The following is a 19,740-nucleotide window of genomic DNA, read 5'->3' as shown; positions in this document are numbered from 1 at the left end:
TGAAAAGAAGACAGTGCGGAGTGGAAGGTGCCATATTGATTAAGAAGGGAATCGACTTACCCTCCACCGTAAGAGTTACCCAAAGCTCAGCAACCACGATGGTACAGGGGGCCTCCGAGATGTTCGGGCAGCGTCAGTCTTCAGCCACTTATCAGGGCTTTGGGCAGTTTTGAGGACTCTGTGGTACATACAAAATGTCCATCAGATCCCACCAAATATATACGAGAATTTTAATTCTTAAACCAGTCTTACAATCTCACCTGGAGTAACTTGAGTATCATCCTTACTTCTACTGTCACCCCTGAAAAACACTTAATATGCAGTTTATCACCCAATCAGCCCCTAACATTAAAAAGCTACAGAAATCAAAATATGGCCCTCAAATCCCACAATAGGAATTAGTCAACCTCACCTCCAAGGTGTTCAGCAACAGGGAAGAAGCTGCCCAGCCACAGCGCATCTCAGAACTACAGATGCTTGCCTCTACTGTATGAAAAACCCCAGCCACACCACTGGCTCACAAAGACTTCAAAGCGCCCAGACTGCAGCATCCAGCTACCCGTCCCGGACCTTGCTTCAAATGTCAGAAACCTGGCCACTGGGCCAAGGAATGCCGGCAGGCCAGGATTCCTCCTAAGCCATGCCCTGTCTGTGTGGGCCCTCACTGGAAGTCGGACTGTCTGACTCAACGTTGCTGTGGCTTGGCAGCTGAAGACTGACGCTGCCTAAACATCTTGGAGGCCCCCTGTACCATCATAGGCGCCGAGCTTCAGGTAACTCTTATGGTAGAAGGTAAGGCCATCCCCTTCTTAATCAACAAGGGGGCCTCCCACTCCGCACTGCCCTTCTTTTCAAGGACCTATCTCCTTGGCCTCCATAACTGTTGTGGGAATTGATGGCAAGGCCTCCAGGCCTTTCAAAACTCCCTAAGTCTGGTGTCAATTAGGCCAGCACTCCTTTCCACATTCTTTCCTAATCATCCCCACTTGTCTAGTTCCCCTGTTAGGCCAAGATATCCTAGCAAAATTGTCTGCCTCTTTATTCCTGAGCTATAGCCACACCTCATTACTGCCGTCCCCCCATGCCCTACCTCCCTCAATAGCTCCCCTTATGTCCCCCTACCTTAACCCCAGGCAGTAGGACACCACCTCCCCATCCCTTGCTCACTCACCACTCATCATCCCCTTAAAATCTACCCTTATCCTACCCAGCGCCAGTACCCCATCCCAGCACAAGCCTTAAAAGGCCTAACTCCTGCTATTACTCACTTTCTACAACATGGCCTTTTAGTTCCCACTAACTCTCCCTACAAAACTCCCATCCTACCTGTCCAAAAACTGGACAAGTCCCATAGGTTAGTCCAAAACCTTCGCCTTTTAATCAGATAGTGCTCCCCATCCATCCTGTAGTGCCAAATCCCTATACTCTCCCCAGCATCTCTAAAATCCCTCTCCTCTTCCGCCTACACAGCCGACCCTGCCCTACCAGCGGACTGGGCAAACACTCCTGTCTCTACACCTCTGGACTTCCTTCAACAACCCCCACCTGTACTCCCTGGAAGAACTCCTCAACAGAAACGCCCCAGATATTTCATACTAATAGGCCACTGCTCTTCTTTGCACCTACCTACATAACCTCTCACCCTGTATGAACTCCACACCCCACATTATTGGACCATTAACCACACAAACAACTATCCCTATCACCACTCCCCTGTGCATTTCCTGACAATCACCTGCAGGAATTCCCCTGGAAAACCTCCCATCCTCTTTGTGCTTCTTCACACTCCACAGCAAAGCCCTGTTACCCACATTAACCAAGAAATAGGAACATACCAGCCTCGCAGTCTGAAGAATGTCAATAGCAAGTTTTGCCTAGGCAGGCATTTACCCTGTCTCTCACTCCATGCTTGGCTGCCATCCCCTTGTTCATCAAACTCTCCTCCAGACCTCTCTTCCTGCCGGCTCATACTTAACCTTGTTAATGCAAGTGAATGATTACTCATAAATTCCAAATGCTTTCGCATACACCATTAAAACAACACCTCTCCTTCCACACAATTACCCTATCAAACCCCACAACAACCTTTAAAAGCCATGGCGCTTGCTAGTTCCCTTGGTAACTGGGTACAAGACCCCAGACCTCCCCAAAACACTTTCTCACCTTTTCAGTTTACACTTCCAGTTCTGCCTAAGCCAAAAACTTTTTTCTTCTGTAGCTCTTCCACCTACCTCTGCCTTCCTGCCAACTAAACAGGCACCTGTACCTTAATTTTCCTTACTCCCAAATTCCAGTTTACCAGTGGAAATCAACACTTCCCTGTCCCCCTTGTAACTCCTACGCAACAAAAAAAAGGTCATTCCATTAATCCTCTTGCTTGTAGGATGAGGAGTCTCCACTGCCACAATGGGGACAGGTATAGCAGGCCTTACTCCTTCCATCACCATGTTTCTCAGTCTCTCTAATCATTTCTCCACCAGCATTATAGACATAACTCAGACACAATCTGTCCTCCAAGCCCAAGTTAATTCCCTGGCTACAGTTGTCCTCCAAAATCGCCAAGGCTTCAATCTTCTAACTGCTAAGAAAGGACGACTCTGCCTATTCCAAAATGAAAAATGCTGCCTTTATCTAAACAAATCTGGCCTTGTATATGATGCCATCAAAACACTTAAAGACAGGGCCCAAAAGCTCCCTAATCAGGCAAATGATTATTCTGGACCTAGCTAGCCACTCTCTAACTGGGTATAATGGCTCCTTCCATTAGCAGGCCCCTTATATCTATCCTTCTCCTTCTCATATTTGGACCTTGCCTTTTCTGACTAATCTGTCAATTCCTACAAAATCGTATCCAAGCTATAACCAATCAGTCAATATGGCAAATGCTCCAACAACCCCACTATCACCTCTTGCCCCAAAATCTCTCAGCAATCTAAAATCTCTCCTATTTTTAAGTTTCCATGACACCCCCAATCCCTCTCAAAGAAGCCCTGAGAAACATCACCCATCACCCCTCTGTACTTGCCCCTAAAATTTTACTGACCCCCACTTTTTGTATTTACTTTTTTACCTTTATATTATTAATATAAAAAGGCAGGAATGCAAGGTTCTTTGAACTGACTGCACCATGAATTACACCATAGTCAAGCCATGGTGACCCCTCTGACCCATACGTACACCTCCAGATGGCCTCCTGAAGCCAGAAAGTCTAAGATAACAAGAAAACCACAGAAGGAGAAGAATAGCTAGCTCCTGCAGTGCCTGATTAGCCGACCTTGCAACATTCCATATTGTTCTGCCTCAACTGATAAACCAAACTTGTGACACTGGACCTTGAACCTTGTGACACACACAGCACCCCCCTCCCCGACACCCACCCACCCCTTGCAAAAACCACCCTGAACTGTAACTTCTGTAACTTTCCACTGCCTTCCCCAAACCTATAAAACCAGCTCCTATCCCATCGCCCTCTGCTGACTCTTTTCAGACTCAGCCCATCTGCCCCTTGGTGAATAAACAGCCTTCTTGCTCACACAAAGCCTGTTTAGGTTGTTCTCTTCATTCAGAGCACACCTAATATTTTGTACGTATCAGAGTCCCAAAAACTGCCCAAAGCCCTGGAATTTGTATGAAGAGGCCTAAGAAATTAATCTTTTTTTATATGGAACTTCACTTATTTACATCCATTGTTTCATTTGTTCCCTGTAACAATCAAAGGAATAAGGCAAATTTGACATAAGCAGACCCATTTTGAATGTGGAGAAACTAAATCCAAGAGAGATGAAGACTCTGACCCAAAGGTATATTCTAGTAAGAAGCAGAGTCAAAACTAGAATCCAGAGCTTTTAACTGCTGGACCATGTGTTTTGTTTTACCTCCATGCTGTCTCTTTAGCCATCAATCATTGTCTCTCTCCTACCGTGTCTACACAGCTGAATAGCAATTTCTTGCTTTCTTAAAGGTTAATGGACAACTTCTTCTATGTTAACCTAGCCTTCCTGAAGCAATTGCTCATTTTGTAATGCTCAAAGCCATACATGTTCACCACAAATAAAATCTTTTCTTTCTCTTCTTAATGACGCCCTTCATCCTCCTCTCCAAACTCCTCAGGGTTCCAGAAAAATTGAACCCTAGTCAACCCACATTGAACCTAGTAAGATTCAGGCTATTTTTAGATCAAGACTGACATACGCAGGCAGCAAAGAGAGCCAGAGAGACGCCAAACTCAGTATTCACCCTGGAAATGAACAAAAATGGGAAGCAAGCTGGCCAGTTCAGTCTCCCTTCAGATTTATAATAAATTGTCTGAGAGAACTTGGTAAATTAGCAGTGACTTCATGCCAGAAATTCTTTGCCTCAGCCAATCCTAGAACTTACTGTTAAACCTAGGCCACCTGAGGTTTTTCAGAAATATTACTTTCACATAAAGTCCACATAGCTCAGCCACTGCTGCCAAGAACAAGGCCTAGAGACCATATTGGCAAGCTTGGTGCTGGTCCCGCTGGGTCATCACATGAGCTGAGAGGCAGCATGTGAAAGACAGAAACTCTCCTAAGTAGGCGTCAGAAATCCTAGACTCCTTACCACTTCTGAGCCATGTGACACTGAGAGAGTCACTAAGAAGATCTATGGCCCCAGCTGCGGGGTGTGCAGTCTTTGCTGTCAGCCCCTTGTCGGACTGTCTCAGTCTCAGCCATAAAGAACCCTCTCCCCTAAAAGTCATATCCTTCTAGGGGCGGCCCACAGTCAAATGATTGATTTCGGGTTTAAAAGCACTGGAAACGTTGGCCCAGTTCAAGACATCTCTGCCAGGCCTTTTTCACTCCAGAGCTCCCACTGAGTTGGCTGAGACTGCTGGGCTGGGTCTACATCACCGCTAGACCCCTCCCCAGGCCAACCCTGCTGCTTCTACCTCTCTTCAAAGGTTTGATCCTAAGGGCACTCCCTCATGCATACCCTAAAAAATAAACACCATTTCAGAGTATGACTCCTGGTGAACCAAATATGAAGCACCAATAAATAAATGCCATTGACACTGTTAGTGAACTCCAAAAATATAACACCTCAAATAAGAATCCTCTGAAAACAGTTATTTTAATAAGGTTAAAAAATCTCTACAAACCATGCAAAGTCACACTATGTTGGAAGTTAGATAAGAACTCTGCTAAGCTCCTGAAGGACAAAACACAAATAATAATAATAATGCAGCCTTCTGCTTCCATTTCTTCACAGCTGAATTCCTAGATGCAGTCATGGAATCAGAGGAGTGTTTCTTCTGTCTCAGCAGCTTTACCGTTCCCTGCGATCCATTAGATGTCCTATACTCCCTCCAATACCTAATGCTTTCCTGCTCTCTAACTCCCTCTTTCATATCAATAAGAAAATAGTATGCAAAAGTCTGTAACTGCCTCAGACCTATCATTGAAATTACATTTGTTAGTGAATAATTATTAAGTGGGTTCTGTGATGGCTACCCAGATCCCCACTTCAGGACTGAAAGGCTTATATTCCCCAGTGGCTGGAAGTGCTGCTGGCAGCTAGCCCTTAGCTCTCCAAGAACTGCCCTCAGCTGAAGATAGCTGCATCACCCATGAACACAGCCCCATAAAATGACAGGTGAGTGCACAAGATTAATAGTCCCTTAATCCCAATTTGGGACTACTTTGAAAAGCCATCCCAGCTTCTGAGCCCCTGTGAAGTTGGCTGAGGCTATGTGAAGACTGAATCACAGCCTGACTTCTCCCTCTGCCCAGTCAGTCCTTCTTCCTATCCTTCCATAAAAATTGTTAGCCCTGAAAGTATTCCCTAATAAGTCTCTTACATAATAATCTCTATTCCAGAGTCTGCCTTGGTAGCAGTAGTCTTCTGGAAAAGCAGGCGCTAAGATGGAATACCGGGGTTTGAATATCACCTGGCTGGCTGGCAACGAAGACCTCATCACTGGTGATGGATTCCAGATAATTCTAGGTCCACCATACACCTCTCACCTACCCAACACATACTAGAAAGAGTCAAAAGAATATGTATAAAAGTGGATTTTTAAAAAGGTGTATCAAAGTGGACAATACAATTGTCACTTTCACCAGTGCTAAACTAGGATACACCAACAGAAAGAAATTTATTGGGACTTTGAGAATTTCAGGAAAACAGAAATTCTAAGAAAAATATAATTAGATGGCCATTACTGGGGACAACTGATGCTCTGGAGAAAAAAGGCAATGAAAAGCTGATGGTTATAAGTTATCAATTAAAAGCTAAGTGCGGCCAGGTACGGTGGATCACACCTATAATCCCAATGCTTTTAAAGACCAAGGTGGGAGGATTGCTTGAGACCAGGAGATTGCAACCAGCCTAGGCAACACAGTGAGACCCTATCTCTACAAAAAATTTAAAAATAAAACTTAGCTGGGCAGGGTGGTGCATGCCCATCCTCCTCAGTGGAGGATCCCACTGAGGCTGCAGTGGTTTATGACTGCACCACTCCAGCCTGAGTGACAGACCTAGACTCTGTCTCAAATAAAAAAAAAAAAAAGGTAAGTGTGCAAAGAGTTGATATTCAACGGGTATGAAGTTTCAATTATGCAAAATGAATAAACTCTAGAAATCTATTCTACAACACTGTGCCTATAATTAACAATACTGTGTTTGTACGCTTAAAAATTTAAGAGAGTAGATCTCATATTAAGGGGTCTTACCACACTATTTTCTTAAATCCATGGGGGAAAATAATCCAAATGTGAAACAAAGAGGACTTATACTTCTCAATTTCAAAACTTACCATAAAGATAAAGTAATCAGGACAATGTAGTACTGACATAAAGAGAGAGATATAGATCAATGGGGTCCACAAATGAACGCATACACTTCTAGCCTATTGATTTTTGACAATGATGCTAAATCCATGCAATGGGGCAAAAACACTGTCTTCAACAAAGGGGTGTTGAAACAACTGGATAGCCTGATGCAAAAGAATAAAGTGGGTTCCTTACACCATATAAAAAAATTAACTCAAAATGGATCAAATACTTAGAGCTGAAACTTTAAAACCCTTAAAATAAAACATAGAAGTAAATATTCATAACCTTAGATTTGGCAATCGTTTCTTAAATATAGACCCAAGAGCATAAGTAACCAAAGAAAAATATACATTAATCTTGATTAAAATTAAAAATGTTTGTGCATCAAAGTACATTATCAAGCGAGCAAAAGGACTGCTCACAGAATGAGAGAAATTATTTGCAAATGAAATATCTGCCAAGGACTTAATATCCAAAGAACACCTACCATTCAACAACAAAAAGACAAACAACCCAAACAAAACATGAGCAAATGATTTGAATAGGCATTTCTCTGAGAAAGACATATAAATAAATTAGCACGTTATTCATCATTAGTCATTAGGAAAAGGTAAATCAAAACATGGATGTAATACTACTTCACACCCACTAGGATGACTATGGTCAGAAAACAGACTAGATTTTCCACCAAGATTGCCACATAGGAACAGCTCCAGTGCACAGATCCCAGCAAGAGCAACGCAGAAGTGGGGAGATCTCCGCATTTTCAACAGAGGTACCAGGTTCATCTCACTGGGACTGGTTAGACAGTGGGTGCAGCCCAAAAAGGGCAAGCTGAAGCAGGGTGGGGCATTGCCTCCTCTGGGAAGTGCAAGGGACTGAAGAACTCCCTCTCCTAGCCAAGGGAAGGCATTAGGGACATTTCCTGACACTCTAGCACTCAGGCTCAGATAAGGCATTTTTCCCACGGTCTTCACAACCCACAGACCAGGAGATTCTCTCTGGTGCCTACAATGCTAGTACCCTGGGTTTCCAGAACAAAACTGGGCAGCCTTTTAGCCACAGCAGTTTTCTTTCTTCTCATACCCCAGTGGCGCCTAGAAGGCCAGTGAGTCAGAACCACTCATTCCCCTGAAAAAGGGGGCTGAAGCAAGGGAACCAAGTGATCTGGCCCAGCAGGTCCCACCACCATGAACACCAGCAAGCTAAGATCCACTGGCTTGAAATTCTTGCAGTCAGCACAGCAGTCTGAGCTCCATCTGGGACATCCGATCTCGGTAAGGGGAGGGGTGTCTGCCATTGCTGAAGCTCCAGTAGGTGGTTTTAACCTCGCCTGTGTAAACAAAGTCACTGGAAAATTGACACAGCAACTGGGCAGAGTCCAAGGCAGCTCAGCAAGGCCTCCACAGGCAGACTGTCACTAGACTCCCTTCTTGCTGGGCAGAGCATCTCTGAAAAAACGCAGCAGCCTGTCAGGGACTTATAAACAAAGCCCTCTCCTTCCTGGGACAGAGCACCTTGGAAAAAGCGGGGGTTGTGGGTTCAACTTCATCAGACTTTAACATCCTTGCCTGGCAGCTCTGAAGGGAGCAACGGATTTCCTAGCACAGTGCTTGAGCTCTGATAAGGGACAGATTGCCTTCTCAACTGGCTCCCTGACCCCCTTGTATCCTGACAGGGAGACATCTCCAAGCAAGGACTGACAGACACCTTATACAGCACAGCTCTGGCTGGCATTGTTGGGTACCCTTCTAGAACAAAGCTACCAGAGGAAGAATAAGGCAGCAATCTTTGCTGTTCTGCAGCCACCACTGGTGATTCGCAGGCAAGCAGGGTCTGGAGTCAACCTCCAGCAAACTCCAGCAGAACTGCAGAAGAGGGGCCTGTTAGAAGGAAAACTAACAAACAGAGATAAATAGTTTCAACATCAACAGAAAGGACACCCACTCAGAGACTCCATTCAAAGGTCACAAACTTCAAAGACTAAATGTAGATAAATCCACAAAGATGGGAAGAAACCAGTGCAAAAAGACTGAATTATCCAAAAGCCAGAACACCTCTTCTCTTCCAAGGGATCACAACTCCTCACCAGCAAGGGAACAAAACTGGATGGAGAATGAGTTTGATGAATTGACAGAAGCAGGCTTCAGAAGGTGGGTAATAACAAACTTCTTCCAGCTAAAGGAGCACGTTCTAACCCAACGCAACAAAGCTAAGAACTTTGAAAAAAGGTTAGACAAAATGCTAGCTAGAATAACCAGCTTACAGAAGAACATAAATGACTTGATGGAGATGAAAAAAAAAAAGAGAACTTCATGAAGCATATACAAGTTTCAATAGCTGAACTGATCAAGTGGAAGAGAGGATATCAGAGATTGAAGAACAGCTCAATGAAATAAAGTGAGAAGGCAAGATTAGAGAAAAAAGTGAAAAGAAATGAACAAAGCCTCCAAGAAATATGGGATTATGTGAAAAGACCAAATCTATGTTTGATCATTGTACCTGAAAGTAAAGGGGAGAATGAAACCAAGTTGGAAAACACTCTTCAGGATATTATCCAGGAGAACTTCCCCAACCTAGCAAGGCAGGCCAACGTTCAAATTCAGGAAATTCAGAGACCACCACAAAGATATTCCTTGAGAAGAGGAATATAATCGTCAGAATCACCAAGGCATATAATCATCAGAATCACCAGGGTTGAAATGAAGGGAAAAAATGCTAAGAACAACCAGAGACAAAGCTTGGGTTACCCACAAAGGGAAGTACATCAGACTCATAGCAGATTTCTTGGCAGAAACCCTACAAGCCAGAAGAGAGTGGGGGCCAATATTCAACATCCTTAAAGAAAAGAATTTTCAACCCAGAATTTCAGATCCAACCAAACTAAGCTTCATAAGCGAAAGAGAAATAAAATTCTTTATGGACAAGCAACCACTGAGAGATTGCATCACCACCAGGCCTGCCTTATAAGAGCTCCTGAAGGAAGCACTAAACATGGAAAGGAACAACCAGTACCAGCCACTGCAAAAACATAACGAATTGTAAAGACCATCAACAATATGAAGAAACTACATCAACTAACAGGAAAAACAACCAGCTAGCATCAAAATGGCAGAATGAAATTCACACATAACAATATCAACCATAAATATAAATGCACTAAATGCCCCAATCAAAAGACACAAACTGGCAAATTGGATAAAGAGTCAAGAACCACTGGCATGCTGTATTCAGGAGACCCATTTCACATGCAAAGACAAACATAAACTCAAAATAAAGGGATGGAGAAAGATTTACCAAGCAAATGGATAGCAAATAAAGCAGTGGGTGTGATCCTAGGTTCTGATAAAACAGACTTTAACGATCAAAAGAGACCAAGAAAGCATTACATAATAGTAAATGGATCAATGTAACAAGAGCTAACTATCCTAAATATATAGGCACCCAATACAGGAGCACCCAGATTCATAAAGCAAGTTCTTAGAGACCTACAAAGAGACGCTGGGTGCAGTGGCTGTAATCCTAGCACTTTCGGAGGCTTAGGAGGATGGATCACGAGGTCAGGCATTCAGGACCAGCCTAGCCAACATAGCGAAACCCCATCTCTACTAAAAACAAAAAATTAGCTGGGTGTGGAGGCAGGCACCTGTAATCCCAGCTACTTGGGAGGCTAAGCCAGGAGGATCACTTGAACCCAGGAGGTGGAGGTTGCAGTGAGCTGAGATGGGGGCCACTGCACGCCAGCCCTGGTGACAGTGCAACACTCCATCTCAAAAAAAAAAAAAAAAAAAAAAAAAAAAAGACTTGTAGATTCCCACACAATAATAGTGGGAGACTTTAACACTCCACTGTCAACATTGGACAGATCAACAAAACAGAAAATTAACAAGGATAACTAGGACTTGAACTGAGATCTGGACCAAGCGGACCTAATAGACATCTACAGAACTCTCCACCCCAAATCCACAAAATATACATTCTTCTCAGCACCACATCTCACTTATTCTAAAACTAACCGCATAATTGGAAGTAAAATGCTCCTCAGCAAATGCAAAAGAACAGAAATTATAACAGTCTCTCAGATCACAGTGCAATCAAATTAGAACTCAGGATTAAGAATCTCACTCAAAACCCCCAACTACATGGAAACCGAACAACCTGCTCCTGATTGACTACTGGATAATGAAATGAAGGCAGAAATAAAGATGTTCTTTGAAACCAGTAAGAAGGAAGACACAATGTACCAGAATCTGCGGGACACATTTAAAGCAATGTCTACAGGGAAATTTATAGCACTAAATGCCAAAAAAGAAAAGAGGAAAGATCTAAAATTGACACCTTAATGTCACGATTAAAAGAACTAGAGGAGCAAGATCAAACAAATTCAAAAGCTAGCAGAAGACAAGAAATAACTAAGATCAGAGAAGAACTGAAGGAGCTACAGATACCAAAAAAAGAAACCTTCAAAAAAAAAAAATTAATGAATCCAGGAGCTGGTTTTCTGAAAATATCAACAAAATAAACCATTAGCCAGAATAATAAAGAAGAAAAGAAAGAAGAATCAAATAGATGCAATAAAAAATGATAAAAGGGATATCAATACCAATCCCACAGAAATACAAACTACCATCAAAGAATACTACAAACATCTCTATGCAAATAAACCACTAAATCTAGAAGAAATGGGTAAATTCCTGGACACTTACACCCTCCCAAGACTAAACCAGGAAGAAGCTGAATCCCTGAATAGACCCAGTAACAAAATCTGAAGTTGAGGCAGCAATTAATAGCCTACCAACCAAAAACACTCCAGGACCTGATTTGGTAGCCAAATTCTACCAAACATACAAAGAGGAGCTGGTACCATTCCTTCTGAAACTATTCCAAACAATACAACAAAAAGACAGACTCCTAACTCATTTTATGAGATCAACATCATCCTGATACCAAAACCTGGCAGAGACACAACTAAAAAAATTTTCAGGCCAATACCCATGAGGCATACAGCTTGGCCAGTTGGTAAAATAGCTTATTGCAGAAAACTTGAAGGATCAGAGAACCAGAGGGTCAGGGGAAAAGGCATGTGGATATACTTACAGGAATGGGCGTGAAGTGTAAATATATTTGTATTATTAATGCCCTCCAAAGAGCATTCAACACAGGAAAGACAATTCAACAACCAAATAGAATCAATAAACCAGCTGGTATCAGCCAGAGTCTGTCACTGGCCAGCCCAGTATTGAATTATAGGTTTACAAATATAGTAGCAATAGTAGAAATGAAGTCTGTGAAAGCCCCAACAGGATGCCTCTCACTCACCAAGGGTAACCTACCTTCTGCCACTGCAGAATGTGCAACCTTCCACCAATAGTAAACCCCATTTCTCAAAGAAACCAACCAGACATTTGATAGCAAATACAAACAATGAACCCTTTCCACTTTGGAGGGGACAGTGATTGATTCATCTTAACTACAAGAGCCACGTATTACAAGTATGAGTTTGACTTCTATGCTTACAGGGAAAGAGCTAGTACTAACCTATAAGGGGTTTCAGTGTATTTGATCTGCCAACAGATATTTGGCTTCCAGCTAATCCATCTGGGCATCTCTGAATATGTGCTTTGTCCAGATTTGAAGGTAAATTGATTAGTCCAGCAGCTGTTGCCTGAAAGGGTCATGGTAACCAAGAGCTCAGATATCTCAGCGATGAGGACTTGTGTGCCCCAAAAGATAAGCTGCCAAAACCAAAAGAGATGCAAGCTGAGGACGAGGGGAACCTATCAGAGAAAGGAGTTGGTTAAAATCAATTGCCACTCAAGCCCAGCTCAGTGAAAGAGACAGCAGTTCATCCCATTAAGTTTCCGCTTGTAAGATTCTCCAATGGAAAGGAGCCCAGCACACTCACAGAGGACCCGCTCCCAGAAGTTAAATGAAAAAACTGGCTTTGAGTGGCAGAAGGGGTGATCTGAAGTGGATGCTGTGATGTGGAGCCCCGTCCCTCCAGTGCTAAGATTTATTTTCCCTGCTGCAGGAGCACTGCTAGCTAGCAGCCCTCAGCTAAGAAGAGGCTCCTTCCTCAAGTCACATTTCCTTACTAGGGGCTGCCTGCATCAATCATAGATCAACATGGCTTTCTACCAGCCTGGCCCACTCACCTTAACGCACGGTATCTCTGCAAGGCGCCCACCCAGAGCATTGGCCTGTGTTGAGAATGCATCACAACTTAATCACTCTTTTTTGCACAATCCTGCTTCCTTCTCTTCCCCTACAGGTGTTAATCCTGAGAGCCTTCTCCAGTAAACTTCCTGCTTGCAAATTTTTATCTCACAGTTTTGCTCTCTGGGAGACCTGGCCTAAAATATATATAATTATACCATAATAGAAACAAATTTCAGATGACACTGCATTTCAGCTCATCACTTAATTCTGCTAAGTTGTGTTTTAATCATCCCTGATTAACTTATCATCAGACACTCCCAAAGAAAATTAGAGAATGTTTCCTACATTTTTTAAGTCCCTAAAAGCCTACTCATGCTATCTTTAGTCTCAATAAATGGCCTCACTTCATGGAAATCAAGGCTAATATTATTTCCCTTAACCTTCCTCCTCCCACTCCTAAATTTCTTTGTATGCTCACACATATTTTTCTCCTTTCTTCCTTTCTTAGATAATAAAGTGTCTCCATTAATTCATACTACTTAGTACTTTACCCTATGATTTCCTGACTTCTCCAAAATAATATTTCATCAAAGTCTTTAATCTCTTCATCTGAAAGTTTCCTTCCTTTTAGTTTATAAATATGTAAGACATTATTTCATCTAAATCTTTAATCTCTCCATAAAAAAGTTTCTTTCCTTTTAGTCTATAAATACCACTGCCTATTTCAAAAACAAAAACAAAACCTTGAGGTCTATTTTTGTCCTTAACATGCATCTGTTGCTCTTCTATTCTTTACCACTAAACAAGGTGGAAAATTTTACAATGACTCTATTTCATTTTCAGGCTATACCTCAATAAACTACAATCTGGATTCTATCCAGAGCTCTCTATTAAAACACCTCTCAGCTGAGGGTGGTGGCTCACACCTATAATCCCAGCACTTTGGGAGTCTGGGGCGGGCTGATCAGGAGGTCAGGTTGAGATCATCCTGGCTAACAAGGTGAAACCCTATCTCTACTAAAAATACAAAAAATTAGCTGGGCGTGGTGGCACGTGTCTGTAATCGCAGCTACTCGGGAGGCTGGGGCATGAGAATCGCTTGAACCTGGTAGGTGGAGTTGCAGTGAGCCAAGATTATGCCACTGCACTCCAGCCTGGGTGACAAAGCAAGACTCCATGTCAAAAAAAAAGAGAAAAACACCTCCCTGAAAAGTCACCAATAACTTCATCCTTTTCTTTCTCAGCCACTCTGTGGTATTACATTATTTATCTTTGTCTTATTCTTAAAATAATTTCCTCATTATTTTCCAAGGAACTACACTGCCCAGGTTCTCTTTCACCACATTTTCTGTCTACCTACTCATTGCAGGCACTCTCAAAGGTCTATTCTCCAATGCTTTCTCTTCCGACTATAACTTTCCTCTAAATGATTCCATTTTTCCCCATTTTGAGCTACAAAAATTGATTCTTAAATGAAATCACCAACTTGATACTTTCTCTTTAGCTCTAAACCACATTTTACCATGAAGTAATACATTAATTGTTGATTTCAAAATAAGTACATTTAATTATGCTGTGTTTCTATTCCCAGGAACTAAACATTTATGCTAAATGTGTGCTGAATAGTCTTCGTACCTTTTCTGGATTTATTAATAATATAGATTTTAATAACATATTGTACTATAATGTTAGATTTCCTAATAGTCAATTATCTTTATGTTCCTGAAATAAAGCCGTTTTTAAGATGTGGTTTGTTTTTTGTTTTGTTTTGTTTTAATAGATGGGTGGTTGCTATCTTGATCAGGCTGGATTCAAATTCCTGGGCTCAAGTGATCCTCTCACCTCAGACTCATGAGCAGTTGGAACTATAGGTATGCTGCTACACCCAGCCTGATGTTGTATTTATTTTTTAACACATTGCTTGACAGAATTTTGTTCAAGATTTCAAAATATGCATACATGAAATTGACCCAGAAATGTTATTGGAACATCTTCACTGGATTTTGTATTAAGATATTCTTTTCCCATGCTCTGGAAGATGTTATAGAACATGAAAAGTATCTATTCCATAACAATTTTCAAGTACTCACCCAGAAAATCTTCTGAATCTAGAATTTATTTTTTAAGATAATTCATTAAAATATTACATTTATTCCATGGTTTCTCATCTATTTAGATTTTTTATTTCTTCTATACCAGTTTTATCTAGATAAAATGCAAAAACAACTTTTCAAAATTTGAAGCATGAATAATTTTTTTAATTTCGATAGGTTTTTGGGGAACAAGTGGTATTTGATTACATGAACATGTTCTTTAGTGGTGATTTCTGAGATTTTGGTGCACCCATCATGTGAGCAGTGTACACTATACCCAATGTGTAGTCTTTTATCCCTTGCCACCCCCAACTGTTTCCCCAAGTCCCCAAAGTCCAATGGATCATTCTTATGCCTTTGCATCCTCATAGTTTAGCTCCCACATAAGTGAAAACACAACGTTTAGTTCTCCATTCCTGAGTTACTTCACTTAGAACAAGAGTCTCCAATTCCATCCAGGTTGTTACGAATGCCATTATTTCATTCCTTTTTATGGCTGAGTAGTATTTCATTTTATACACACACACACACACACACACACACACACACACACACACACACACACACACACACACCATTTTCTTTATCTACCCATTGATGATGGGCATTTGCACTGGTTCCATATTTTTGTAATCACAAATTGTGCTGCTATAAACATGCATGTGCAAGTATCTTTTTCATCTAATGATTTTTTTTCCACTGGGTAGGTACCTAGTAGTGGGATTGCTGATCAAATGGTAGATCTCCTTTTAGATCTTTAAGAAATCTCCATACTGTTTTCCATAGCGGTTATACTAGTTTACATCCCCACTAGTAGAGTAAAAGTGTTCCATTTTGACCACATCCATGCCAACATCTATTATTTTTTGATTATGGCCATTCCTGCAGGAGTGAGGTGGCAACACATTGTGGTTTTTATTTGATTCAAAAAAATGAAATTAGGAATCCAGCTGGATTGATCCCTGGTGGCCTGGAAATTGGGTTTTAATGGAACTTATACACAAGGAGAAAAGGACAATGCCTGCATTGGTTTTTTTTTTTTTTTTTTTTTTACAAAGTGGAGAACCAGATCATATAATCCTGCCTAAAGGCATAAGTGAGTGAATTAGGAGCAAAGCTTTACAGGAAGATACAATAGGTATACCGCCAAAGCCTTGGCTCTGGGAAAAGAGGGATAAAAATTCTCACCTAAGATGTCATAATTACAGGCCTTCCCTTGCATGGGACCAGGAATAGAATTTCCATTGCCTCTGTTATTGGAAAAATTCCAAACTGAAAGTAAGTTTAAAATAGTCCTAGGTCAGTAGTGCCCCCTGGGCACCTGGCAAAAGCAAACACATATTATCTCTGGAGAAACACATTTAAACTCACCTCTCAAGTAATTTCCAAAAATAAAATGTCAAGGTTAGGAGCTCAAAAATAAATAACAGAGAAACAAACAATCATGACCAAAAATCAGCAGAATCAAGAAGATGTAGGATCATACATGCAGCAATTACATATTTTGAATAACCAGAAATTAGGAATACATAATTAAAATATTCTATTAATGTATAAATAGAAAGAAATACATAATTTAAAAATTCTATCAATGTATAAATGAAGAACAAAGAGACTATCAAAATTGATCATGCAGACCTGAAGACAGAACCAAACAGAACTAAAAATGAAAATACATTTGAAATTAGAAATTTAATGTCAGGTTAAATAGATGAATAAATAAATCTAAAGAGAGAATTACAGAGCTGGGAAATATTTATGAAGAAATTTAGAAGTTTCTCAGATGAAAAATATGAAAAAAGATGATTAACAGGAAGAATAGAGAGAAAATAGAGTAAGAAAGTATACAGAGACATCACAGAAACCATGAGATGAAAAATCAAAGAATTTAATAATTGAAGTTTCAAGAGAGATTAGAAAGGGAAAAATGATATTTAAATAATGTAAAAGCTGATGATTTCCCAGAATTTTCTTAAGTAAGGAAATCACACATCCTCAGAATCAAGAGACAATAAATCCAAACAAGGTAAATAAAGGAAGAAATTCACACGTAGACACATGTTGTGAATTTGTAAAACCCCGAGACAAAGAAAATTTTACAGGCCCCCAGAGAAGGAAAAAAAAAATCATATTACCTACAACAGGACAACATACTCATGACTAGTCTCTCAAGAGCAACAACAGAAGATAAAAGAATAGTGAAATATTTTCAAAATGCCAAGAGGGCAATTTTCAGGTAAAACAATATCTCCCATTAACACTATCTTTCCCCATTAAGTCAAAATAATGGCATTTGCAAAAGAACAGAAACTCAAAGAGGTTATTATCAACAGATATCACTATAGGAATGTCTTAAATGTACACTTCATGAAAATGGAAAACAGCTTTTAAGGAAGGCCTGAGATGCAAAAGATGCTAGCAATCAAAGAAAACGGTAAACATGAGATGAATCTGAAAAAATATGTATAAATCAATAGCAATAATATCTAATTTGGGGATTTAAATATTAATATTTGCTTAAGAAAACTAATGTTAAAGTCTTAGTTCTTAAGAACTGAAATACAAATACTAGACTCATTTGTAAGCAGGTTGATCACAATTTAAGCATTATATGTCTTTATAATGTTCAGCAGAAAGGTAACTACAAAAAGAGTACAAGAATATGTATAATATCTTTATTAGTAGAGGGGGAAATAAGAATAAAGAAAATGAGCTTAATTCAAAAGTAGACAAGAATAGTAAAGGAAAAAAAGAAATAGAGCAGGCTAAATTAAAAACCCAAAGTTAGATGGTAAAAATAAATACACATATATCAGTAATTACAATAAAGATAAATGGAATTGATTATTCTGCTACAAGACAAAACCAGCCACTTACTGTTGATAAGAAAAATACCACCAATTTAAAGACAGTAACATTAAAACTGTTTTAATAATATAAAATATAATTATTAAAATTATTATAACTAGATTATGGGGTTAAAATTAAAAGAAAAAGAAAACATAACAAATTAGAATATAACTTTGAAGGGAGTTGAAAAAAAGCTGAATGATCTTAAAATCATTAAAAATACTCAATCAATAGTTAAGTCTTTCTCATAAAAAGAATTAAGTATTCATCCCACTTTTGCTGTAAAAATTATACCTCAGGATAATCAAGTAATTGATGAAGAACCATTCCTTTTTGTAAAAATATAGCCAATAAAGAATTTATAGAATTAAAATCACCAGGGGTGCACTTCGTTTCTCAAGGCACCTGCTTGGCCCTCTGCCCAGTTTCCTTTTCTTCCTTGCCTTTGCTCTTTACCGTTCTAAAGCTTTATAGTACACTTCTACTCTGAAAGTTGCCTGTCTCTTTTTCTGCCTTATGACCGTCAGTTGAAGTCTTTCTTCTGAGGAGGCAAGAACTGAGGTTGCTAAAGACTGATTCGTCACCATGTGACTTGGACACCTTCCCCAGGTAACATATTTAGTGCAGTGACTCGGTAAGTACCAGAGACTGCCAGCTGGATACATCACACCCTATTAAGCCATGGAAAAGGTCCACAACGCCAGAGCTAGAAGTGACGCCCTCAGGTCCTGAACACACTTGTAAGGCCCTGGAATACCTGAGGTTCCTCTTCAATCAGAAAGATAAGTAATGTCTTTTCACCTCCAAGTAACGCCCTCAAGCTCAAGATGGTCCTCAGTGAGGAATACTGTCCTCTCAATATTCAAGAGTCATCCGTCTACAGGGGGCCTCTAGACTGCCTATCAGTGGGACAAGACACAGGCGAAATTCTGCCCGTCTCCCTTGAACCTGGCTGAATACTGCTTTCACCAACTTACAGAACCAACCGTGCCCTGACAGCTAGCAAGAGGACAAGAGCCACAAAACCACCACCACCACCCCTCTCTCAGCAGAAAGCAGTTAGAGAAGACTGACCTCCGTCCGTTTTTCCCCAAGTATTTGGGGGTCTTGGAATCTTGAGGAAGAAAATGGTGCAGCCGATAGCTAGTCAGGTGTGAGCAGGGCGGGAGAGGACACACACCCACCCACCCACCCACCCGTAGGAGTACTGGGTAACTATCAGGTGAGGATGGTCAGGCAGTTTTTAACTGTTTCTCTAAAGTAATCATTGGCCACAGCCAGTGCCAGAGAAGGTCAGTCTACTAATACATGTAGATAGGAAACACCGGAAGCTGATCAGCAGTTTCCCAATAAGATCTCAGGGGTGGAGAGAAGGAACTCAAGATACCAGAGGTATGCCAAGGTATAAAACCCCAAGTCAAGAAGTCAAGACACACACTTGGTTTCTAAAGTCACCCACTTGACTCTCTTCCAAGTGTATTTTTCTTCTTTCCCTTCCTTACTGCTCTAAAGCTTTTAAATAAACTTCCACTCCTGCTCTAAAATAAAGGGGAAAAAATCATCAGGCCAGGTGCTGTGACTCATGCCAGTAATCCCAGCACTCTGGGAGGCCAAGGCGGGAGAATTAGTTGAGCCCAACCAATCAATCAATCAAGTAAAACACGAAGGTCTGCTAATAGATGTAGACAGGAAACACCTGAAACTTGTCTTGTCCTGGCTCTCTCTCCAAAACTCAGTCCTGCTTGTCGTCATTTCTCTATCAATTTCCACCCTTTAGTGCTCTGATTGCCATTCCCTGCTTATAAGTGCTATCTATGTGTTGATGGTTTTCACATTTAGCT

At 40.8% G+C, this 19,740-nt stretch overlaps 1 long non-coding RNA gene across 1 annotated transcript in view; it reads right to left on the bottom strand.

Annotated features, from left to right (window-relative positions):
- Window positions 1-19,740, bottom strand: part of LOC116533878 — a 47,191-nt gene continuing 27,451 nt past the window's right edge. Inside the window, exon 3 of the long non-coding RNA XR_004261489.1 lies at window positions 1-178. This is a non-coding gene — a long non-coding RNA (uncharacterized LOC116533878). The remainder of the gene's footprint in view (window positions 179-19,740) is intronic.

The sequence above is a fragment of the Sapajus apella genome, unplaced genomic scaffold, assembly GCF_009761245.1.
Source record: "Sapajus apella isolate SASKATOON/1434 unplaced genomic scaffold, GSC_monkey_1.0 scaffold84, whole genome shotgun sequence".
In the NCBI taxonomy this organism is placed as follows: Eukaryota; Metazoa; Chordata; class Mammalia; order Primates; family Cebidae; genus Sapajus; species Sapajus apella.
Note: the sequence above shows the minus strand (reverse complement) of the source record. Positions and strands in the feature narration are given on the sequence as shown.